This window comes from Alligator sinensis, unplaced genomic scaffold (genome assembly GCF_000455745.1).
Source record: "Alligator sinensis unplaced genomic scaffold, ASM45574v1 scaffold651_1, whole genome shotgun sequence".
NCBI lineage: Eukaryota > Metazoa > Chordata > Crocodylia > Alligatoridae > Alligator > Alligator sinensis.
The window spans coordinates 1635171-1646522 of NW_005842014.1; positions in this window are offsets into that span (position 1 = coordinate 1635171).

An 11352-nucleotide genomic window follows, 5' to 3' on the forward strand; every position below is an offset into this window, starting at 1 on the left:
CCTATTGCCTTGTAACTTAGCAGGCTTTTTGGCCTCAGCAAGAGATACCATTCCTGCAGTTTTCACCCCACTGTGGCTTAACACGTACACGTGACTTGAGTTTTGCTTTCAGGAATTTGAGGTGCAGTTTCCCTGAAACTCCCACACCTATCACCTTGAAGCTTGGCAGGCTTTGTGCCTGCATCAGAGTCTACCATCCCTGCAAGTTTCATCCAAATCAGCCAAATAACAATGAAATTATAGATATTTCATTGATTCCCCATTATACTCTAAGGCCGAATCTTCAAATCGGCTCCGAATCAGCTCTGAATCTTCCAACGCAATTTGGCCAAATCAAATTGGGAAAAGGATTCAAATCTCTGAATTGAATCTCTGTAATCCAAATTGGCCGAATCCTATTCTGAATTGAATAGTTCCTTATTCGCACAGGTCTAGCATATAGACTGTGGAAGCAGGGGGTAGCTGCCAATGTGGAGTATACCTACTTGGCCCGCACTTACAGGGAGGCAGTTAGAAAGGCCAAAGCAGAAATGGAACTTAGGCTGGCAACAAAAATTAAAGACAACAAAAAAGTATATAGGGAGTAGAAAGAAGGCTCAGGGTAGCATAGGACCCGTACAGGATAAACTAAGGCAATTACTGACAAATAGGAGGGACAAAGCTGAGCTCTTTAATATGTTTTTTGCCTCTGTATTCCTAAATGGATTAGGACAAATTTCCCAACTGGATCATAGACAGGCACAAAAGGGAAACCAGCCTCCAATTGTTAGTGCTGACTTAGTGAAGGGACACTTGGAGGGGCTGGATGTGTTTAAGTCAGTGGGTCTGGATGATCGTCATCCAAGGGTGCTGAAGGAATTGGCTAGTGTCACAGCAGAGCCACTGGCATGGCTGTTTGAACACTCTTGGTGCTTAGGTCAGGTCCCAGGGGATTGGAAAAGGGCCAATGTGGTCCCTATTTTCAAGAAGGGGAGGAAGAAGGATCTGGGTAACTATAGACTGGTTAGTCTTACCTCTATCCTCAGGAAAACCTTTGAAAAAATTATCAAGGATCACATTTGTGGGAGTCCAGTGAGAAAAACAATGCTGAAGGGCATCCAACATGGATTCACAGCAGGTAGATCCTCCCTGACTAACCTTGTTTCTTTTTATGACTGGGTCACAAAATGTTTCGATTCAGGAATTGAGGTAGATGTTATCTACTTGGATTTTAAGAAGGCCTTTGATCCAGTATCTCATCCTATTCTCATAGATAAACTGAGAGGCTGTGATGTAGATGATTACATGGTTAGGTGCATGGCAAATTGGCATAGGGGTTGCACCTAGAGAGTGGTGGTGAATGGGTCGGTATCAACCTGGAAAGTTGTGGGCAGTGGAGTCCCACAGGGCTCGGTTCTTGGATCTGTGCTGTTCAATGTCTTCATCAGTGACTTGGATGAGGGCGTGGAGAGCACTTTGTCCAAATTTGCTGCTGGTACCAAATTATGGGGTAAAGTTAACACACTAGAGGGTAGGGAATGAATTCAGGTGGATCTGGGCAGGTTGGAAAAGTGGGCAGAACAGAATAGGATGCAGTTCAACAAGGACAAGTGCAAGGTGTTACACCTAGGCAGAAGGAATCACCAGAACACTTACAGGCTAAAGGAGGACCTTCTCAGTAGCACAGCAGTGGAAAAGGATCTCAGAGTCATTGTTGACACCAAGATGAACATGAGTCATCAATGTGATGAAGCGATCAGTAAAGCTAACCACACTTTAGCATGTATTAGCAGGTGCATGACAAACAGATCCAGGGAAGTAATACTTCCCCTTTATGCGGCATTGGTCAGGCTGCAGTTGGAGTACTGCATCCAGTTTTGGGTGCCACACTTCAAGAGGGATGTGGACAATCTCAAGAGAGTTCAGAGGAGGGCCACTTGTATGGTTAGGGGCCTGTAGGCAAAACCCTACAAGGAGAGATTGAGGGCCCTGGATCTCTTCAGCCTCTGCAAGAGAAGGCTGAGAGGTGATCTTGTGGCTGCCTACAAATTCATCGGGGGAAGGGGGGGCAGCGAATAGGAGATGCTCTTTTTACCAGGGCACCCCTTGGAGTAACTAGGAACAATGGCCACAAACTGACGGAGAGCGGATTTAGGTTAGACATCAAGGAGATCTTCTTTACAGTAAGGGTTGCCAGAATCTGTAATGGGCTTCCAAGGGAGATGGTGCTCTCTCCTACCTTGGGGGTCTTTAAGAGGAGGCTAGAAATGCACCTAGCTGGGGTTGTCTAGGAACCTGGGAAGCTCCTGGAGTCTTGCTGCACTTGGGTGGTAAAGCAGGAAGCACCAGGTCTCAGGTAGCTCCCTCATGCAGGAGCTCCTTCCCATGGCAGTTGCTAGAGAGAGAGTGTCCCTATTAGCTCCAGCCCTGGGCTTATATGCCCCAAATCCCTGCCTTCTTCTAATCATCTGACATCTGCAGGTGAGGGCCAATTACCCAATTTGGCTGTTGCTCAGGCAATCTGCATCTGTGGAGCTCTGCCTACCCTGCAGAGCTCACTGGCCAGGCCATGTCAGCCCTTAGTTAGCACATCTTAGTGCCCTGCTATGCCAGGTTACCGTGTCTTCACTGGTGCTGCACTTCCCACTGTGCTGCTAGGCCTCCTGGTGGTATATCCCATGGTCGCTTGTGTTGCACTAAGTTGAACTCCTCTATGATTCTTTCTTAGAAAACTGTGGAAGAATGTGTTTGTTCTTATGGGGACCCACTGTAAGTTGTGAACACAAATTTTTTATTGACAATCTGTAAACTTTTTCCAGGGACTAAACTTTTTTTTTTGAGAGATGTTTTTACTGACATACATATGTTTCACATAAAGTGAATATAACCCTTCTTCCAGGCCCTGGACAAGGACCAAACTCAAATGTAGAGTTTAACAGCAACCTTAGTAAAAAAAGTTTGGTTGTCAGTAAAAAGTTTGCGGATTGATGAGAATTTTTTTTCTTGACTTGGCAAACTTGCTTGATTGCAGCAGTGATTTTTATACCATGCTGCCCCATTCTGGGGATTCCCTACTCACCCCAACACCCTGATGTCCCCAGTCACATCCCCGATCACACACTGATGCCCCCAATCACACCCCCACACCCTGATGGCCCTGATCCATGCTGCCCCTGCAGCTCATCCCCCCAAGTATTACCTTGCTGCCCCTGCTTCCCATCCTGGCATGGATCCCCAAAGAAGGATGACTGTCTGCCCAGCTGTGACCCAGCATTGTGACAGGCAGGAGTACAGCAGCAGCAGCAGCAGCAGCATGTGGCTGGGGGGGGGGAGGACTATGGGGTCCGAAGCCCTGAGAGAATACTCTGTGCAAGGTGCTGTGTTCCTGCTCAGATACCAAATGGTGCTGCTCTGCTCTTTCTGTCATTCAACGCTCACCTCTGACAAGGGATCTTAATTCAAGCTGTGGTTGCCATGGTTTTTTTAGAGACAGGCATTTTTAGCTGTTTTTTACAGTCTGCCTATAAATTTATGGACAGTTTGCAACCCTGACCCACTGATCACAGATCTCAACACAAGCTGATTTATTTTGCTTCTTGGGTCATTTTGCAGCCTATCCTGAGTGCCATGCTAGTAGAGCTATGCTGCTATCAACACCCAAGCTAGTTATATTAAAGCTAGCTAGGTTATGCCTACCCTATACTTTAACCACTACTGTAGACATTCCCACAGATATATGTTCAGAAGAGAGGAGAGCTCAGAATCAACAGACAGATTAAAAACATGGTTTGATGTTTTCAACAATATTTTGGGAGGCAGCCTTGGTTGTTGGGGTCTGACTCATGATTTGTGATCTTGTGATCAAAACTGAGAGCACCACTTTACCCAGGTGACAAGGGCTAGAGGAGTTTGTGGATGTTGGCTTGAAAATGGTATTTAAAGGCCTGTTTTTTGGGAACTGGCTTATAGGTGTATATATATGCATTATAAGGGGTCAAGATGAGCAGTAGGGGTTAATTTATTTCTAAGAGCTTGGGTCTCACACAAAGTGCATCACAGCCCTGGAAGCAGACCAGCTGTCTAGCACAACAAAGCCAATGGATCAACACAGCCTGAGAATTGAGGGGGGCACCCCATAATACGAGATCACAGCCTTTCTCCAGGGTAGACAGGTTGTCTAATACAACAAGGACACACAGCCTGGGAACCAAGGAAGTATGTAACCATACTGCCCATAACACAACATAAATGACACCAGCTACAAGGCCCCAGAGCAGCAACAGGGCTGTGTCCTGGTTTTGGGGGAACAGACCAAATTAGGAGAAGGTCCGGAAGGCTACATGGGCGTGCGACCACAGAGAGACAACCAACCAGAGATAGACATGGATAAGGAGTCATCAGGAGTCATCAAGGGAGAAGGAGAATAAAAAACAGAGATTTGAGAGTAACAAAGAGTCCCTCCCTGTTCCTTCTTGTCCCTCCTTCTCTTCCTCCCTGTCCTTCCCCATCTTGCTTCCTGAGGAGGTCCCCACCCCTGTCCCCTCTGGGAAGGGTCCCCAAGGCCACCATGATACCAGCAGCCTATCTCATGCACCCCACTGGAGTGGGGACTGTGGGCCTCGGCAGCCCACCTCCAGGCTGCTGACCTTTAAGAGCCTCAGAGTGGAGCTTGCATCCTGACCAGATGTACCTGGACTCCGATGACAGCCCTAGGATTGGTAGATATAGAATTGTTTGTATTGTTGCTTTTTTGTTATTATCAATAAATTTGCCTATTATCGAATGGAAAGGTCATGGTCGGTCTGCGGGTTGTGCTTGCCCAGAACAAAGGTATAAGGGCTGGGTCCTAAATCCAGTGCCAACAATGGGCTAGAGGGCTATACTCCCATAAGAGCCAGAACTAACCCTCCATTGAGTACGTGCCCCCAGAAAATCCATCCCTATGACACCACGTAGAGACTGCATGCATCTAATAGATCACACATTTCCTACGGCTGAGTATAGTCCAGATTTTGCAAGCCGTCCTGGAGCATTGAGGCCGTATTTCTAACGGGAGATCTATACAAGCTTTCCCAAGTATTTCAATTAAGCTGTACAAAGAGCGCTTCCTTTTTTTGTTTCCAGGCCGCATGGATGGATCAGTCATTCCAATTCTGCTGGTTATGTTTCAGACCAATGCAAACTTGTGGCAGATAATCAGAAGCTAAATTAGTGCTGTCAGAAGGAACTGGCTAAATCAAATCAAATACTCTTCTTGTGGCCTTCAGCAAAAGAGACTGGGTATAAGAGCCATGCAGTTTTTACACATGATGAATAGGAAAGTGCTTCTTTAAATGGCTTAACATGAGAGATATGCTTTATTTAACACAGTGCTAGCGTATTGTTTACTGCACATTCAATGAGCATATCATTCTAGTGGCATTTCCACCTCAAAAAAGGGGGGGAGTGCAGTTAAAGATACAATGCTCTTTTTAACTAAAAAATTCAAAATTCAAAAAATTCTAATATATAAAAAGGTGGTTTTTGTTTGCTTGCTTTTTTTTTTTTAAATTAGGGATCATCTTCCTTTGGAACTTGAGAATCTCTCTGCCTACCATCACCGCTCTTGCAACGTTGACTGCATGTAGTCAGCTACCCGATCCTCACTGCCTGGATTTGGAAGGATTCCTCTCAGAGACTGGTAATTCTGCTCAGCTGGGAGTGCAATTCTGCCTTATAAAGATGGGGTGGTAGGCTTCCATGTTTGCATTCTCACTTGTTAAGTTCATCTGTGAGAAGTGAAGAGGTTGATTTTCCTGAATGCCAACATTGCTACCCCGGTCTTTTTGTTGTAAGTGTACAATTAGTGAGCAATTAAAATGCAACACGCTGACTGCTCCACGGTGCTCAGCATCTTCTCGCACAACATATGTGAGTTCAGACATGGTAACGTTCTGTAGCGTAAACCGGGCTTGTGTTTCCCTGTGCTGTGAAGCCCTTTAAAACTGCAAACAGGCAAAAATTTCTCTTCTCTCTATTTTCTCATTCGAAGCCTGTAAACAAGCTAGATTCCTGTTGGCTGTTTTTTGAATCAGTGTTTGTGCTTTTTGGAAAATACCAGGCAATTAGTTATATGGTTTGTATCACACTGGGGATGTTAGACTGATTATGGCCAGATTTTTTCAATTGCTGTTTGCATTGTCCTCATAAGGAGCTGTTTGTAATCAGCTACTGGCTACAAGTGATTGTAATGATGAAAAATACTATTTATGAGCTCACAAGAGTTTGCCAACTCATTATCACTAATCAAAAGCATTGTATAGTAGAGACTGGACAGTCAGCCTACATCTTAAGGGTGTCCATTTCCCATGTGTCTGCTGTGGCTGCTCGTTTTAAAATGAACATGGGAGATGACAAAACCCTCATTTTCTTTCCTTTTTTTTTTAAAAGCTTGTTTCAAATGTGAAACCTGTTTTTCTTGCAACCAGTTTAATGACTGAGGAGAGGCAGAAGCAGGCTGGCTTGGAGACAGAGGCCACGGAAGAGTGTCCTCCGATTAACGCCTATGCTCTTCCCTTTTCCAACCACGTTTTGTTCACCCTGGCTGTAGGCAGACATAAGAGTTGCATCTCTATCAAATGATACAGATACACGTTGTAATCACTCAGCTATGACTACTAGTGCATAGCCATTGTGGTGGTGCTCAACCTTTTGGTCCTACAGGCCAGATGAATGGCTCAGGGTCAGTCCATGGGCCAAATCAGACCCCATTCCCCAAGACTAGATCTGCACATCTGGATCTGGACCTTGCTGTCCCCCTGCCCAGCTCTGTATGTAAGGATCAGGGTTCTGGGGCTCTTGTTGCCTCTACTGGGTCTCTCATCCTAGGATCAGTCCTTGCACCACCCTATGCACCAGATCTAGTGCACAGGGCCATGGCTTGCAGGGCACCCAATGGACCTATGATCTCCACAGGCTGGATGACAAGGTGCTGGGCCTGGCCTGCAGGCCAGGGGTTGAGACCTTGTTCTATAGTGGTCTTAAAGGAACTAAAATGAATGTGTGTCCATTCTCTCCCTCAGATGATTGCTAACATTCATTCCCACTCTCAAGCATTCCCTTCTTGTCCTCCGTCACCTTGGGCACACAAATCTCTTTCTTCCTCTCTGTATAAAAGAGATAAAATCATGAAGGAGAATTTCAAAACCAAGCTTTGGGTACAGGTCTGAGAATACTGCAGTGATAGGGGTGGGTAGGAGTCTCAGTGTTCATAAATCCAACCCGCTGCCCACATTCAAGATTCACTGCTGTTAGCCTTCGCAGACAGATGCTTGCCCAGCCTCTTCTCAAAAACCTCCAATGAAGGAGATTGTACACCTGCTCAAAACACCTTGTTGCATTGTCCTGCTCAATGAGGATGAGTTAATTCAGACTGGAGCCAATTTTAATTCAGACTACAGACATCCACATATATATAGTGATGGCTATAGTCCAGATTAAACCTAGGAAAACATAATGTCTATAAATGGCCAAGATGACACCTGGCTACAAAGCTATATAGATGCATTCATGGATTTTCAGGGGCTTGAACAGGGTGGAATAGGATCACACCTAGATATCTAAGTCCGCTTAAGTGCCTAAAAGATGGAATAGGATTGTGTCCTTAATGTATACTTTTCATTTAATAAAATTTAGCAACTGGATAAAAACAAAAAGAGAGAAAGAATCACGGCTCCAGTACAGAAAAGGGCTTAAGTGAGATCTTCGTTTTAAGCTTGTTTAAGTCTCTGTTGTGCTCAGGTGTGACCATACATTAAGGGATGTGGTTTAAGAAACAGAAGAGAGAACACAGCCATAAGACTTCAGTAAAGTCTTAAGTGCTTTGCTGAACTGAGATCCATGTGGCCAGTTATTTCTTCAGAGACCACAAACAGGTGCTCCACAGAACACAGACAGACTGTCAGCCATTATTTAGAAAACTGTTGCTAAAAGACAAGCCACATACCGAATGAATTGCTAGAAGAATACTATTAACAACCTTGCACATGACTTGTGCATCGTGTTTATTTTAGAAACTGTTCTTGCATCGTTTACAGTATTACTGCTCACCTCTGAAAGTTTCTTTATCCACATTTGGAATGATTCTAGACTGACACTGTTGTAACAGAAATCAGAACCTGGCCCTAAATGATGCTTCTTGTTTCGTTTGCCTTTCCCTGCTGTATTCATAGCATATCAGGTGCTTCACAAATAGAGAGGAAGGCATGGACTCTGATCATAGAGTTCATGAGTGACTAGCTGATAGACGGGGCGGGGGGAAGGGAGCAGCATATAACTAAAGTGGATAAAGTCATAACTGACAATAAGTAATAACGTTATTCCATTGCCGTACACTTCCAATATTTGGAACAGGAGTGGTCAGACAAGATGAAATCCATGGGCAGTTCTACTCTTTGTGTTGTTGCCCAATTATTTTGTTTAAATGTGTGTTTTCTAAGTGTTGTCAAATTATCTCAGGATGATGAGATGGCTTAGATAATCACCAGCTGTGTCTACACGAGACACAGTAGCTTATTACTACTGCACAGTAGCGTCACATGGCACAAAGCGCGATGCAACGCTAATGTCCAGTAGTAACAAGCTACTGCGCAGTCAGCATCACCTAAAAGTCATTCGGCAATGCTACTGTGCAATAACTCTGGTTACTGCACCATCAGTTAGTACTTGTACACACAAGTATACAAGTGTGTATGCATGTATTAAATGACTGCACAGTAACAACTGCGCAGTCAGCGTCTCGTATAGATGTGGCCACTGAAATTTCGGGGTCAAGGGAATTGGGTTATCAGTTAGATATTATTGAACATTGAAGTTCACATTCATTAAATAAAATAAAGCCAAAGAACTGTTTGTATTTGATTCTCTGAGCTCATTTCAGGAGGACAATATGATTTTAAATAATTAATGGCAAGCATGTGTTTTGCAGATGAGCAAGTTTACGTGCACTTTATCTGACCACATGGATTCAGAAGGATTTGAAGTAAACCTCTTAGCAAAGTCTGACTAATACAGTGTGAACAGCAGCCTGGAAAGTGTATTCAGTCACCAACTCAGAGCTGGAGATATTATGGGGTCACATCCTCTCTTTCATAGGGCAAAATAAAGCAAGCTGCATGCTAATTAGAATGTATTTCTCAGTGCACAAAGCTGATAAAAAAAAAAGCCAACAGTCTATTTGTGCCTCTGTTGCTTGCCTTTGTAGTATGAAAAATGTCCTGGTTAATATACCGACATATAACAGGACAGGTGGGGAGACAAAGATCTGCTCAGTTGTGCTGCCCAAAGCGGTTTCATTGCACAGAAGTCAGGCCGTAGCAGTAGAGTGGCATGGACAAGGAGGGTTTGCAGTATGAGTTCCTTAAAACCTGTCACTAACTGAACAGTGCAGATTCCTGTGACTTGACTTAAGCTCTGGACTAGCAACATCTCCAGCTCTGGGATGGGGTATATGGCCGCAGTTAACGGGACAGAAATTTTGGCAAAATACACTTTAGTGCCATTGTATTATTGACTAATCTGATTTGAGCATTTCAATGACAGTGACTGGATCCTTTATAGACTGTGTGAGGGTGACTGCATTAAAATCTTGGGGAGCACTGGATTTGCACCTGAATAAAGGCATGGCCTGTGGCCCAGCAGAGCTGCTGGCAGAATAATATATTAGAAGTATATTGCAGGATGCTTAGGGAAACAGATTTTACTTATGAATGCTTATGCAAAGCCAGCCATTTGCTTATGTTACGTAACCATTTTAACTGCGCCTTTGAAGTGAGTCTGTGTGAGTCTGTGTGTTGTGAATGAGGTGAAATTTTAGGAATGTGGAAGATGGTACAACCTGAGACTAAAAAACAGACGGGAATGTGAAAAACAACACGTAATTGGTAGCAGAATCCGAGATGAACATATGCGAAAAGGTGAATGGTGATTGGTGAAGAAGCCTCCAGAAGCTTCCAGGTTTTGGTCAAAGTCCGCCCATTGACTGAAGAAGAGAAGTCAAGGTCTTAGACATGCGCTTATAGCAAAAAGACACATAAACGAGTAAAATGCGCAGGCAATTCCATGCTAATGAAGCAAACAGTAAACAGAGGCGGAGCTTGAGATAGGAGGAGAAATGGGTGGAACAAAAGGAGGGGCAGAGGTGGAGTGAATGTTAGTGAGCATGAACCAAAGTGTATAAATGTGGAAAGAACTATTGTTCAATGCTGCTACCCTGGTTTCAGAGGCTGTGTGTCTGTGAAGGCGCTCGCCCGAAGCTGTCTCCATTCTGAATAAAGTTGTTGCAGGCAATGTGTGCTGGTGTTTGCTCCCTGCTTGCTCTGGCTAATGAGTAACAGGGCCCATGAGCAATTGGATCGTCGTCTCCCTGGTCGTTGGGCACCGTTTGGAGTCGGGGTCTAACAGACTGGTTGTTAAATACTTGCTGCAAACTATGTGACTGTATGGAATCAGTGAGAAAAAAGCGCCAGTTTGCTTTCATAAAGTGCAGCAACCGCCAGAGACCATGGCAATGGTCACAGCACAAAAACCCTGAATAGAATAAAACTGTTATCCCAAAAGATCGGTGTCAGTTTTCAGTGCTGTGCTTCTCAGAGTCACCGTCAGAAGTCAGACAACAGCAGCACAAGTATGGCTGCAAGTCAGAGCCGTGGTTGGCCTCCCAAGGCAAGCTGGAGTAGTGCCAGAGGCTACTCTAGCTTAGGGCAGCCTCCTCTGCTCTACAGCTCAAACTGGCCAGGACTCTCAGCCCGATGATCATTACCCAGCCCGGCCCAGGTTTAAATGCTAGCTGCAAGGAAGGGGCAGTGTTGGACCACATTGCCTGTGCACTTCACCTGCATGGGGGGAGCACTCTTTTTGGCCCTCCTGGCTCCTTCACAACTCCCCTTTACTATTGGAGATGCATTGCATTGCGTTGTGTCCCCCCTCGAGCCACCAGAGCAATGCCAGGGGCCTGGAAAGCTGGCCCGTGTGAATCCCTGGGAGTTGGTGACCTCTGTCCAGTTGCTACAATGCAAGTCTATAGTATTTACCTCTTGGGTGGCTTTCTCCTTCCCCCCTTTACAGCATGGCTACCACACACTGGCACACCGCACTCTGGTGTACAGCCCCTTCAGCAGGGAAGTCAGGAATTTAGATAAAAAAAGATCAGCTCCCAAGAAGCCATAACCTACCCCAGGGCTCAGGGCACTGAAGGGAGGATGTTTAGGTACCTATAGCTCCCTAATATCTCCCTCGCCTCAGTTGCCACATCCTCCACCATCTTGATCTTATTTATTGCACAGGAGAAAGAGGCTAAGAGCTAGAGGGCAGCTTGGCACGCCAGACGCATTCCTG